This window comes from Balaenoptera borealis, assembly GCF_965194805.1.
Source record: "Balaenoptera borealis genome assembly, chromosome: 12".
NCBI lineage: Eukaryota > Metazoa > Chordata > Mammalia > Artiodactyla > Balaenopteridae > Balaenoptera > Balaenoptera borealis.
In genome coordinates, this window is record NC_138869.1 from 59,434,126 (window position 1) to 59,447,343 (window position 13,218).

At 36.0% G+C, this 13,218-nt stretch overlaps 1 protein-coding gene and 1 pseudogene across 12 annotated transcripts in view; both read right to left on the minus strand.

Moving 5' to 3' along the window:
• Window positions 1-13,218, minus strand: part of RBMS3 (RNA binding motif single stranded interacting protein 3) — a gene marked incomplete at its 3' end in the record, with an annotated part of 720,886 nt that overhangs the window by 628,387 nt on the left and 79,281 nt on the right. The gene's annotated exons all lie outside the window — the stretch shown is intronic.
• The window catches only part of LOC309608459 (DNA primase large subunit pseudogene), a 255,999-nt pseudogene that overhangs the window by 163,536 nt on the left and 79,245 nt on the right, over window positions 1-13,218 (minus strand). The window lies entirely within an intron of this gene.

Genomic DNA, 13,218 nt, shown 5'->3' on the forward strand with positions numbered 1-13,218 from the left:
ATGGTGTTTTCCTGATTATAAGGGTAATACATGTTAATAACAGAAAATTTGGAATATACAGAATTCTATTAAAGATAAATTATTTGATTCTAGCAGTGTTCTTGTTTTGACACATTACCTTTCTGCATCAACTAAAATATTTTTCTGTCTTGTTTCCCCTCTGTCTCTCTGTCTCTTTGTTTCTTCTCTCTCTCTCTCTCTCACACATTGTATGTTGCTTTCTTAACATATCACAATTGTTTTTCAGGTTATTAAGTGATTTTCTTAAAGGTAAGTTTTAGTGGAGACAATATTTCACCATATAGATGTAAAGTAATGGAATGCTTACATATTAGAACTAAATTATTTTTCTCTTGTAATTATTGATGGGATAAACATCAATTTTTTAAAAATTACACTATAACTTTATCCATAAAATGGAATACCACATCAAATTATTAAGCATGTTGAAGACTTCTCATAAATATCACATATTTCACCGGAAAGTTTTTACACAATTTTCACCAGAAAGTACATACAAATATATAGTATTTTTCTCTTTCAGCTTTTCCATGTATTTCCAAATATCATTTTATTTTTTACAAAATAGTTCCACCACTGTTGGACATCTGGGTTGCTAATTAACCTTTACAATTGTTTTTGATTCCTTGATCAAGGATGAACATGCTTTTCTAGTAAAGACTGACTTTCATTTTCATTTTTAAAGCTGTAGATACAGAAACAATGGCAAAGAAGTCATCGACAAGTGTCACAGCTCAACTAGATAAAGGATAAAAGACTGTAAAGAGATGAGCTTAATTTTATTTGTGTCAAAGTAGTTGCTTTGCTCTGTGGGGTGTTTAGAAAATTCTTGCCCCGCAAAATAAAACATTCCATCTAGTTAGGCCAGAAAAACAAATTTGGAGGAATCTTTCATTAGAACCCTAAGTTGTTTTTTTTTTTTTAATATTTCTCAAATAGATCAATATAGATATGTGTGGTTAGGTAATGTCTGCATATCACTAATAACAGAACTGTCACCTAAGTAATCCTATTTTACTTTTTATATTAAAAGAAATAAACCTGACTTCAGTTACATTTTTACAAAGAGTGATTTCTTTACCTGTCCCAAATTTAGATGCATATGACAGTGAGGAGTATTCTTAAAGCTGAAACTTGGTTCAACCCTTATTTCAGCCTAGCATTATTTTTTTTTCTCTTTTTTTTAAAGATTTATTTATTATTTATTTACTTTATTTATTTTTTTTGGCTGTGTCAGGTCTTAGTTGCGGCAGGCGGGGTCTTCATTGAGGAGTGTGGGATCTTTTGTTGTGGTGCACAGGCTTCTCTCTAGTTGTGGTGTGCCGGTTTTCTCTCTCTAGTTGTGGCACGCGGGCTCCAGAGTGTGTGGGCTCTGTAGTTTGCGGCACACGGGCTCTAGCTGAGGCGCGAGAGCTCAGTAGTTGTGGCGCGAGAGCTCAGTATTGTGGCGCAAGAGCTCAGTAGTTGTGGTGCATGGGCTTAGCTCCCTGCAGCATGTGCGATCCTAGTTCCCTGAACAGGGATCAAACCCACGTCCCCTGCATTGTAAGGCGGATTCTTTACCACTAGACCACCAGGGAAGTCCCAGCCTAGCATTATTTTTGGAGATCCAAATGTTTATTGCCACTTATACGTATTATTTTTTTTTCCTTGTTTGATACAGACAGGAGGATTAACCAGTTCTAACAATATTTGAATTATGGGAAAATGCTGTTATGCTAAATTTCTAAACTGAATGGCAATTGCTTACAATTTTAAAAGGAATATCTACTATATAGTATACTTTTCCTAAATCTTTTTGATATCCTTACTTTGAAAAAGCAAAGCTTAATGGTGAATTTACATGTTATTGCTTTCTGCAGCCTTCCTCACCTATAGAAATTGCCATTGTCTCACCCATAGAAATTGCCATTTAGTGTGGCAAGGCCTTTTCCGGAATCTCTCTGTTTGAAAACTGCAATTTAATGCAATAATTTCCACCCATATAAATAGATGCTATCGGATGCTCTTCATAGTGGTATTAATGGAAGCTGGGGTCAGACTCTAATACAAAATATCAAAGAGTATTTTATGGGATCTTCCTTAATAGCCCTTGTGAAGTCTATTTTCATTAATTAGGTCTTATTTTTCACTGAGTTCTTCAACATAGAGAATAAAGAGGACTGTGTAGGGCTATGGCAATCTGAACTCCACAAATTATTTTAGGCATCAGTGACTCCACGAACTCATGATGCTGGCAAAACTTTGCAGGAAGGGATAGGTTGGCACTCCCAATACTTCAAGTTACAGGAAAATGGAAAAAGCATAAAAGGCATATGCACCTGAAGTTCAGAAAGCCAGCGCACAGAGAAGTTAAATTTATTATTCTAATGACTTTCCCAGCATGAGACTCTCACCAGGAGACACATGTCTGTGCATCTAATAAGGCCATAGAGATCGGGGATTCCTGAAGGACTCCCGTGGCTCTTTCCAAAGCAGCCTTTTATAGATGGGAAAATACAAAGTATGTGAAAAGGGTGCAAGACTGCTACTATCTACACTGCTTTGCTGCTAGCTACCCTCACATGTATTCCTTGGAAATGAAGCCAATTTTGGCCAGCAAGCTCCAATTAAAATACTTAGGTTGTTTTAAATGCTTATTCATATTTTGTTCTTGAAGCATGAGAAATCCTAGATCTGGCTTGCTGGAATGTCTCACTTCCATGGCATATATAACTGGGTCTACAACATCTAGGTCCCTCCAAGTTCATCCTTCTCCACTTTATTAGCCCTTTTATGCAATTATAAATGTTTATGGACATATACCCATAAATCTATTTTTATATAATAATGTGATTATTCTACATGCATTGTTTTGCCAGGTTAGTACTTTTTTTTCAGTAAATGATATACCTGAGGGTTTCCAGTGTCATATATGTAGCTGTATCATATTTAACCAAACCCCCTCCACTTTGGGCCTTTAGTAGGTTCCAATGTGTCTACACAGGCCATCCCTGTGCATATATCATTTTGTCCACGTGCACATAATTCCTCGAAGTAGAAATTCTGGACCTAAGATATTCTGATGGACATTTCCAAGTGGCCATCCAAGTGGCTTTTCAGATTTAGTCTGTGAAAGTAACCATTCCTGGACATGATAATTATCCATGTGAGGTGATACAGGTCTTATATTTTTAATCCATTTGATAGCAAAAAAGCTTTCTCATTGTTGTTTTAAATTAGAACTTAACCTCAATCATTCCTTTTACGTCTTGATGTTTCACGAAACCTTGGGTTAGAAAGCCTCAGTAGGAATTACTTTATATAGTCATCAGGTCTCGCTAATGTGTTTGTGATTATTCACAGTGAAGATCCTGGCCCACAAAGTAGGAAAACCCAAATAAGAAACAGTCTACTCCTAATTCTTTCCAGGCTCGTGTCTGCCCAAATGTACTCCAAATTAAATGCATCATGTCCCACTCCTTCTTTTTTTTTTTTTTTTCTTATGGTGTGTTAGTTTCTGTTTTATAACAAAGTGAATCAGCTATACATATTCATATATCCCCATATCTCCTCCCTCTTGTCCCACTGCTTCTGAATTAAGTAGTAAACTGCCTCAGGGATTATAATGAGGCAGTCCCAGATTTAGGCCAGAGCATAAGGACATACCAAATTCAACCAAAAGTCCTAGCAGGTAAGAACATAAATCAGAATTAGAAGCTGAAGCTATTGTCAGGTGTTTGGAACAGACTTGTCTCCAGGGCAGATGGGAGAGAGGCAGAGTTTCTACGTGGCCCAGAATGTAAAAGAATGGGAACCACTTATTTATTCCTTTGCATGCAGGAAGATCTCAGAAAGTATTGATATTGGAATGACATTCTAAACAGGACACTACCCAAAGGACCAAAGAACTGCAATGGGGTGGAGTTGCTCCTTACCTGGAAGTAGGTTCTAAAGTCAGTATTAAGGCCCAATTATAGTCAAAACTACATGTTAAAAATACCTGATGTTATTTGTACAGTACACTGTACATGGTCCAACATGGAAAATAGCTGTAGCATTTGGGAAGTAACAATATAGGTTAAAATTGTCACTATATCCACTATTTTCCCCTTTGGAAACTGGACATTTGTATGCAACCACTCGTGTAAGATCTTGTAAAGGCTGTACCCAATGTAAGACCATCCCTCTTTATACATTTCCAACCAAACAATACCCAACTTTTCTTGAGTATATTATCTCATTTTGTCCTCCGAGGAGCTTGATGTCATAAGTGCTATCATTAACTCTCTATTTTTGGGGGAAAATGGTCTCTTTTCACATAGGAGGTAGTAGGTGTGTGAACGCATATACACACTCACTGAAACACACACATATATTTCCCAGTAAATATTATTCACTATGTAAACTTCAGACTGATCACAGGACTGTGTACAAATTACCTACTGTTTAAAGCAATACAGTCTTAAAGAAAAATCGATACACTTAACAATGACAGTTATTTGTAAATATTTTCATATGCATATTTAGCAATAATGGCCAGAACACTCATGAATACTTATTTAATAGAATGAAGGTCATTAAGATCACATTTTGGATGGAGGTTAACCAAGCTCTCTGAAACTAAGAAATACTGTTATTTCTCCAGAGGACTTTTTGGCCCAATAAATTGCCTTAAGAAAATATCCTCTTGAGGGATAATTATGATCTAATTGCTTGAGATCTGAGCACCATAAAATTTGCCACTAGGGCAACAAAACAGAGTAAATGGATTTTCCCATCACTACTTTGAGAGAGTTGTGAAATAAAAAGACAACGCGACAGAGCTGAGAGAAACTGTCAGTGTGAAGCCCGCTTCTCAAGAATGATCTTGAAACACCCTTAAACGTCTGTGTTCAACATCATCTGACTTGTGAATTCAACTAGCACTGGTCCTACTTCATCAGCGTGTTTCTCTGAATGACGCACCTACCATGCAACCAATGAGTGGACCTTACAAAAATAAAAGTGACCATGATTACAGTTCTTTTTAGTAACTTTTGTTTTTACAGGGTTCACATAAAGTTCTAGAAAGAACAGACAAAATTACGATATCTTGATAGAAATCATATCAGGGCCTGCTGAAAGGTGAGAGTGCAGAGCACTGGCTGGAAGGAGGAATATGGGAAATTTCTGGACCCACAGAACTGTTCTATATCTTCATTGGGGTGATAGTTAAGGGTATATACTTTTACAAAAGTCATTGAACTGTAGACTTAAGATCTGTGCTTTTTGTTTTACATAAATTTTTCTTCAGTGTAATTTCCGTCAGGATTTCTTCTTCAGAAAAAAAAGCAATTGCCAGTTATCCAAAGCTTTCCCTTTGATTTTGGAAACAAAGGAGCACACTGTGTAGTCACTGATGTTTTGGAAGACTAAATGTTGCTGTAATGAGGGGCATGTCTTTTCTGGGATGTGACATCAGAAGATGAACAGAGCGTCTACTTTTTTTTTTTTTAACGTGCAGATTTCCCCAAAAGAGTTACCTTGTTTGGCTAAAGAGTGAGGTGTTAGGAAGCTCCAAGTTATGAGAATGGCCATTTGTAATGAACATTCTAAGTGCACTGATGACAAATGTGAATTAAGCAGTAGGCCAAATGAAGCATGTGTTAGAAAAACATACAGTAGTTTTTCTATATTGCTTTTTCTTAACCAAATTTCATCTTTTCAGAGTTTATTATGAAGAGGCATAAGAGCAGGGGTATTATAGAGACAAATTTTTATTTTAATTCAATTTAAAACAAAATAAGTTATGTACTCCCTATACATGGCGGGCATTGTGATGACACCAGGAACGGAAAGGTAGACAAGATTGTGTGTTTCCTTAGTCAGAGAATATCCAGTCTGGCAGGAGCCCAGGCCCTGAAATGAATAATTACAACACAGATAAAAACTGAGGCAGGGCTGCTATGGATAAAAGTATGGGCTCTGGAACCAAACTGTTCAAATTCTGGTTTGCACTTCCTAGGTGAATAATCTTAGACAAGTTGTTTAAATACCTTGTGCCTCAATGTTACATCTGAAAATGGAATGGATAAAGAGTATCTATCTCACAAGGTTTTGAAGGATTAAGTAAATTCACAGATGTAAAGTTCTTAGAACACAACCTGGCAGAGAGTGAGTGCTATGTAAGTAACAGGGAAACACGTGGCTGCCAAGGGCACTTCCTCTTGGTCAGTGTCCGCTCTGCCAGGTGTCCTGAGGTTGGCAATGAATGCATCATGATTGCAGAGCCTGATACTGCTCAACAGAAGCACAATCTATCTCCTCTTGCGTTAACTCCATGGAAATCCATGAAAATCTGAATCACTGTGTAGCTGATATATACAGAGAGAGAGAGAGAGAGAGACAGAATGAGAGGAAGAGACAGAGACAGAGAGACACACAGAGAGAAACACAGACACCGAGAGAGAGACAAACAGAGATGGTATGACTGTGAGAACCAAGGCTATGGTCTGCTTGAGAGTTATATTTCACACCATAAATGAACAAAGTTGTACTATGGCATGAATATCTGGCAAAAATATTGTGGAAATTAACATGCACACACATGTAAACAGGTACATACACCTTTCACAAACATCTATGTGGAATGAAAGAAAGAGAGCAAGGGGATGTTCAAATGTGTGAGTATTCCCTAATTCTAGAGTTGGGATAATAACTCTAAGAAAAGTGGAAAATGTCAATGACTAATCAACAAATTGTAAGAGCAATTTTAAGGCATATTTCTTAAGAAAACTTACCATTAAGTAAAAACCAGAAACAAAAAGAAACCAAAAACAAACGAAAACCCCTCTCACTTTTACTGGAGACTAGGATTGCTGCCAAAGCATCTGGATCTCATACTAATCTGGGTCAGGTAACAGGATTTCAAATGTTGTAGAGTCCAGATGAAGAACTCATCTACTTCTAAAGGACTTTGGTTCACACCTAAAATAACTCTGCATACGTTTATCAATGAGATTTGCTAATAAGAAACTGCATATGTATTAAAATACAACTGTTAATCTCTTTTTTCTGGTTTATAATTTTAGCTCATCAAAGTCCACATGGCCTTTGGTAGAAACTTCCAGGCAATAATTAATTATGTTGTTTAAAACATTATTGCCTGTTTTGGGTGTCTTAAGTTGTGAAGATTAGAATCCCATTAGCAAAATCACCAAGTGAAAAATACATAACTCTATTTGATTTGCTATACAGAGATTCCATGATGAATAATTAAAGCATCCCCACCAGGACTTCTGGTTTCAGATGGCAGAATGAAGCATGATTTCAAAATCTTCCTTCCCGCAAGCCTAATTATAGTAAGTAAAGGAAGAAAAAAAATGCCCAGCTGCAGTCAAGCAAAAAAAGAAGCTGGTGGCCACTTAAGAAATAAATGCTCCTATGAATCTATACTCCTTAATCGACACAAAAAAGGCACAGTTCAAGTCCAATACTGATGCTAAAATAACCTGAACAATAGAAATATCTGCTTTCTTTATACCAACTCAAATGCGCACATGCGTGTGCACACGCGCACACACACACACACAGAGTCGAACGCTGTCATCACTGTTGATAGGGTAAAAAGAATCAGTCGTATTTAATCGAGAATATAACAAGAATGTGCTATAATTTTAAACCGCTTTGTAGGTATTAGATAATACGATTAGATAAGAGCAAGAAAAAATTATAAAAATAGGATATCAAGAGACATGTTTATCATTAATCTTAGGTAATGTGATTATGCTTCAAGGAAATACTAATTTAAAAATATATTAGGAACACTAGGGGAATTCTGTAAGAGAGTGATATGTAAAGTTATAATCTAAATGTAGAAAATATAATGAAGAGATAAATCAATTTTTAATAGTAAACAAAAAAATTAAATACTTGGTATAAATCTAAAAGAAATCCACATTGCTTACATGAAGAAAATTTAAAATTCTACTACAAACCATGGCATAATTTGGTGAGTGAATAGATATGCCATGAACTATAAAAGGAAGACAGGATAGTATAAAAAGGTCAAATTGTTCAAAATTAATCTATGAATACAAATGAGTCCCCCAAAATACCCATAAAACACTGTGACACATGTTTGTGAAAATGAACAAAATGTTTATCTCAAAGAAAAGACATAAAAACTTGAAGAAAATTTTTGAAAATGAAGATTAAAGAAAGGAGAATAGACCTAAATGGTATACAATTAATTACAAAATAATAATTACTAAAATTGTTTTGGGGAGAAAAAATGGACTTATAGTATATGGAATAAAATTAGAAGAATTCAGAAATATAGCAAAAATATATGGAAATAAAATCCATGGTACAACTAAATTTCAAATCCCTGTGGAAAGAAGAATTATTCAATAATTAACGTTGGGACTGTAGATACAGTTGATTGGATTTTTAAAATTACATATATGAACTATAATGTATATATGCGTATATATATCATAAACATGAATGTATGTGTGTATATGCATATGTGTTTGTGTATTTTACCCCTTACACTAGAATATAAAAATAAATTCAAAAGGTCTAGAAGAAAGTATGGATGAATTTATTCATAATATTTTAGTGGGAAAGCTATTTTAAGGAGGTCTAAAAACCTAGAAGGCTCAAAAGAAAAACATGTTAGATTTTATACACACGTATTTTAAACTTTTGTAATGCAACAATATTATGAAATCAAAATGCAGAAAAGAAATTGGGGAGAATATATGTGCTACGTCAGACAGAATGTTATTTTCTAAATTTATACAGAACTCAAAAAAGTCAGTAAAAAGATATACAATCTAAAATAAAAATCTGTAAAACAAAGAGTAAGTTTCTAGAAAAATATACAAATGATGGATAAAGGCGATCTAAGCTCCTTCATAATGAAAGAAATGTATAAAAAAATGAGGTTGCATATTTCACAGTTCAGATTGGCAAAAAATTTGGAAGTTCAGCAGTCCGAATGCTGGAGAGGTTATGAGAAAAAGCAGATGCTACTGGTTAAAATATAAATGTATGGATCATTTCTTACAGGCAAGTAGGCAATCTCTGAAATAGCAGAAACCTCAGGGTTCCTTTGATCTAGTGTTGAGACTTAGGAATTTATTACAAGGTTCATAAAGATATATGTATAACAATGTTCATCACATCACTGTTTGTATTAGCAATGAAAGCAGTCATCAAGAATGCACTGATTGATGACATTCTGGTACCCAGATTACAAGGAATGTACTATTGCTATTAACAAGGATGAGGTAGAGCTGTAAGAGAGATAGAAAAGGTGAAGAAATGAGGGAAAGAAGAAGCAGCTGGTATCTACATATCTCTAATGATAACTTTATATACATATATGCAAATATAAATAGGTACACATTAAATTCTCTAGAAGAACAGGCAAGAACTCTTAGAAGTGCAAGTTAGATTTGGAAAGAGGAAACAGGACACAGGATAGAAGATGTTCACTTTTCCTTTCATAGCTTTCCATCCTATTAAAATTTTCTTAACAGGCACTTATATTTTGGTTTTATTTTGTTTGGTTTTCTTTGTCGAAAGGCATTATCTGTGCAGTAGATTATGGACAATTTTTTGTTTTCTCTTTAAATTCCTTAATATTAAACACACTACTTAATATTATGTTTGAAGTTAATTCTCCAAATAATCAATAACCATCTGAATGAAACTAAGCTGCTCCACATGTGTGATGTTGATTAAGGCTCATCCTAGGCAACCACCTTTTCCTAGAGCAGACCGTGAGATTTGTTCTATGCGTCTTCATGGCCTCTGTACCATCTACTACACTGCCTTGCAGATATAAGATGCTCATTGCAATTTTGTCAAATGAAGACATTTTCAGAATGTATTAAGTTTTCATTTATTCTGTATGTGGTCAATTAACTGAAATCTACCTATAGAATTTTCTGTTCCATGAATCCAGACCTGGAAACATCTGTAAGTAAATTGGTAATCTCCAGAGTGAATCAGTCCTAAAACAATCTGTTCAATTTATAAAAACAAAACAAATAATCAACAGTGTTAATGAATAGGAACACACATCCCTTAATTCTCAGCCACAGTTTTATAATGACAATTTTTAAAATTCCTTTACTTTCAAAAATGTTTAAAATGAACTGTTAGAATTATATGAGTAAATAGGGATTCATTGGATGGCTTCACAAAGAGAGAATGGAATAAGAAGTTTTGAAAGTTATTAGAATTTAAATTATTTGTAGTGGTATGTTAAATTATATTTTTTTAGAATCTGAAAAAGAGCAGATATATATATATACATATAACTGAATCACATTGCTGTACAGGAGAAACTAACACAACACTGTAAATCAACTATACTCCAATATAAAATAAAAATTAAATTAAAAAAAAAAAACTACCACAAAAAATAAGGTACAAGGATATAGTGTACAACATGGGGGCTATAGCAAATATCTTATAATAACTATAAATGGAACATAACCTTTAAAAATTGTGAATCACTATATTGTACACCTGTTACATATGATATTATACATCAACTATACTTCAGTAAAAAATAAATTTAAAGAGAAAAATTATATTCTTGTAAAACCGAGGTACGAAGATAAAATAGATAGCAGACCGCTGAGCAAGTTGTGATAACATTTGTAAAATGCCAGAGCAGGGCTTCCCTGGTGGCGCAGTGGTTAAGAATCTGCCTGCCAATGCAGGGGACATGGGTTCAAGCCCTGGTCCGGGAAGATCTCACATGCCGCGGAGCAGCTAAGCCCGTGTGCCACAACTACTGAGCCTGTGCTCTAGAGCCCGTGAGCCACAACTACTGAGCCCATGTGCCAAAAGTACTGAAGCCCATGTGCCTAGAGCCCATGCTCTGCAACAAGAGAAGCCACCTCAACGAGAAACCTGTGCACCGCAACAAAAGAGTAGCCCCCGCTGCCACAACTAGAGAAAGCCCGCGCACAGCAATGAAGACCCAACGTAGCCAAAAATAAATAAATAAATAAATAAATTTATATTAAAAAAGAAATGTCAGAGCAGAATGACAGGAAGCTGGTTAGATGGGCTTAAATGTACATTGAGTGTTAAAAAATGGTGCGGGCCAAGGAAACCGAGATGGAAGAAGGACATGTGAGAAGATGTGTTTGGAGAAAGTAGCTCTGTGCTAACCCCTCAACTCAAGCAGAGAGAGGAGCCTCAGAAGCACCCATCAAGGGCTGAGTGCGTTGGCTCTGAGTTAACAGGGCCAGAAGGACTGTGCTTGGTCCCTACTTGGAAAATGGAGAAAGTGAACAGCCGGTAAGCTGCTTTGGGTGCAGATTAAAGGTGGTGGAGGTCTGGGGGTGGCCTTGCATACTCAGACTTTGTTGGGGCCAAGGATGCCTGTCTTCCCTGGACAAGATATGGGTTACAGAGGAGAGGGGAACAGAGCCAGGTGCAAGCATTTCTGTCTCCTGTCCAAGCTGGGCAGGCTGCACCTCCAGGGGCTGAGCTGGGAGCACAGGGCTGGAGAATAATGATCATCAGTGTCACAGTCGGGCTTTCAGACATTCATGGTAGAGGCCTCTGAAGATACTAAGAATGTTCCCAAGAAAGAAAGAGACTTGGGAAGAGAATGCAGAGCCATCTCACGACAGAGGTCAAGTGAGAACTTCTCTGTCTTTCTCACCCACCTTTCCCTCTCACGCTGACACCACCAGGGTCAGGGCAGCAAGGATCTGCTGGAGGGAAAGACAGACAGAAACACGGTGCCTCCTTCTTTACTCTGAAGCGTCCATTCCCCTACAGACTTGAGCTGGAGGAAGGGATGCAATCAAATGTGAATCTACATTTTTATTAAAGATTAATTATTGGGTGGGAACTATATATTCTAATTTCTGAATCAAGCCTCAATTTGCTAAAATCCATCCCACATCCCTGTGACCTCACTGAATAAGGAGGAAACTGGAGCTCAGAGAGTTTAAGATTTTTTTGCCAATTACTCTTCAACTGACTAATAAAAAGCTGAGACTCTCAACTGCATTTCCATTATTGTACGGAACCCCTTTTAAAAAATAAAGAGTGATTTGATTTGACCTTTTTTTTTAGCTTTTTTTTTAAACCAATCTGTATCTTTTTCTTTTTTTTTAATTTAATTTTTATTTTATATTGGAGTATAGTTGATTTACAACGTTGTGTTAGTTTCAGGTGTACAGCTAAGTGATTCAGTTATACATATACATATATCCATTCTTTTTAAGAATCTGACCTTTTTTTTAAATGAGTGGAGTCAAGAGTGAAAAGTTCCCATGGCCTGAGGGCCACCACAAATATGTGGCGCTGTAATAAAGCCTGTTGATGAAGTGCATAAATTAACTTTCATTTTCTGGAGACAGTAAATGCAGTGTTTTGTCTGAATATATGCACCATGAACAATGCAGCGTTTTATAGCATTCCTTTTATGCATAACCCCACTTGCATATTATTAATATTTCCTGACTAGATTAAAAGTCTTAGAGATCATTTTGCCTGAAATGATTTAGTTCAATGCCCCCTTGGGGGAATTATTTTCAGCCTTAATTAACTTAATTGACAAGGCAACCAAGAGAATTAAAATGAGAGAAAAACAAGAATATTGAGAAAAAAAAATAAAGTTTCCCACTTTATTTATAAAGAGCCCCTGAAACTCAGCGTGTAGCAAGAACGTGCAAATCTGGAACGTTCACTTATTACTGAATTCATTATCATTTCATATACTTGGTCAACCTTACCCTGTGCAGTTATGTTCTTTCCTGAAATGTTTTGAATAGGCTATTATTACGACCACCAATTTAAACTTTTTTTAAAGCCAGTATCATCTAAAATAAATGCCTCTGTGCTTCACATTGCTAGCAATTTTTATCATAAAAGTATGCATTCCCTCCCTCTTAAGGGTGGCCGTCACAATGGGTTTTGTTTGAAGAAATAAACTGAAAATTTAATTCTGTCCCCACCCTGCACTCCTCCCAAAGTAAAGCATCTGAATTGTAATTCCAGCCAGTCTCCCTTCAGACCTTGGTTCATGAATTTCAGAGGTAAAATGGTCACAGCCTTGGGAACTGTGTGGAATCCGCATAATTTACTATTTCCTGTGATTCATCAAAATGCCATTCTTCCCAAGAGGCCATTTTTTTCCCCCATCGTGAACACACACGTACACTCACACACAAACATACCATAGATAACTTT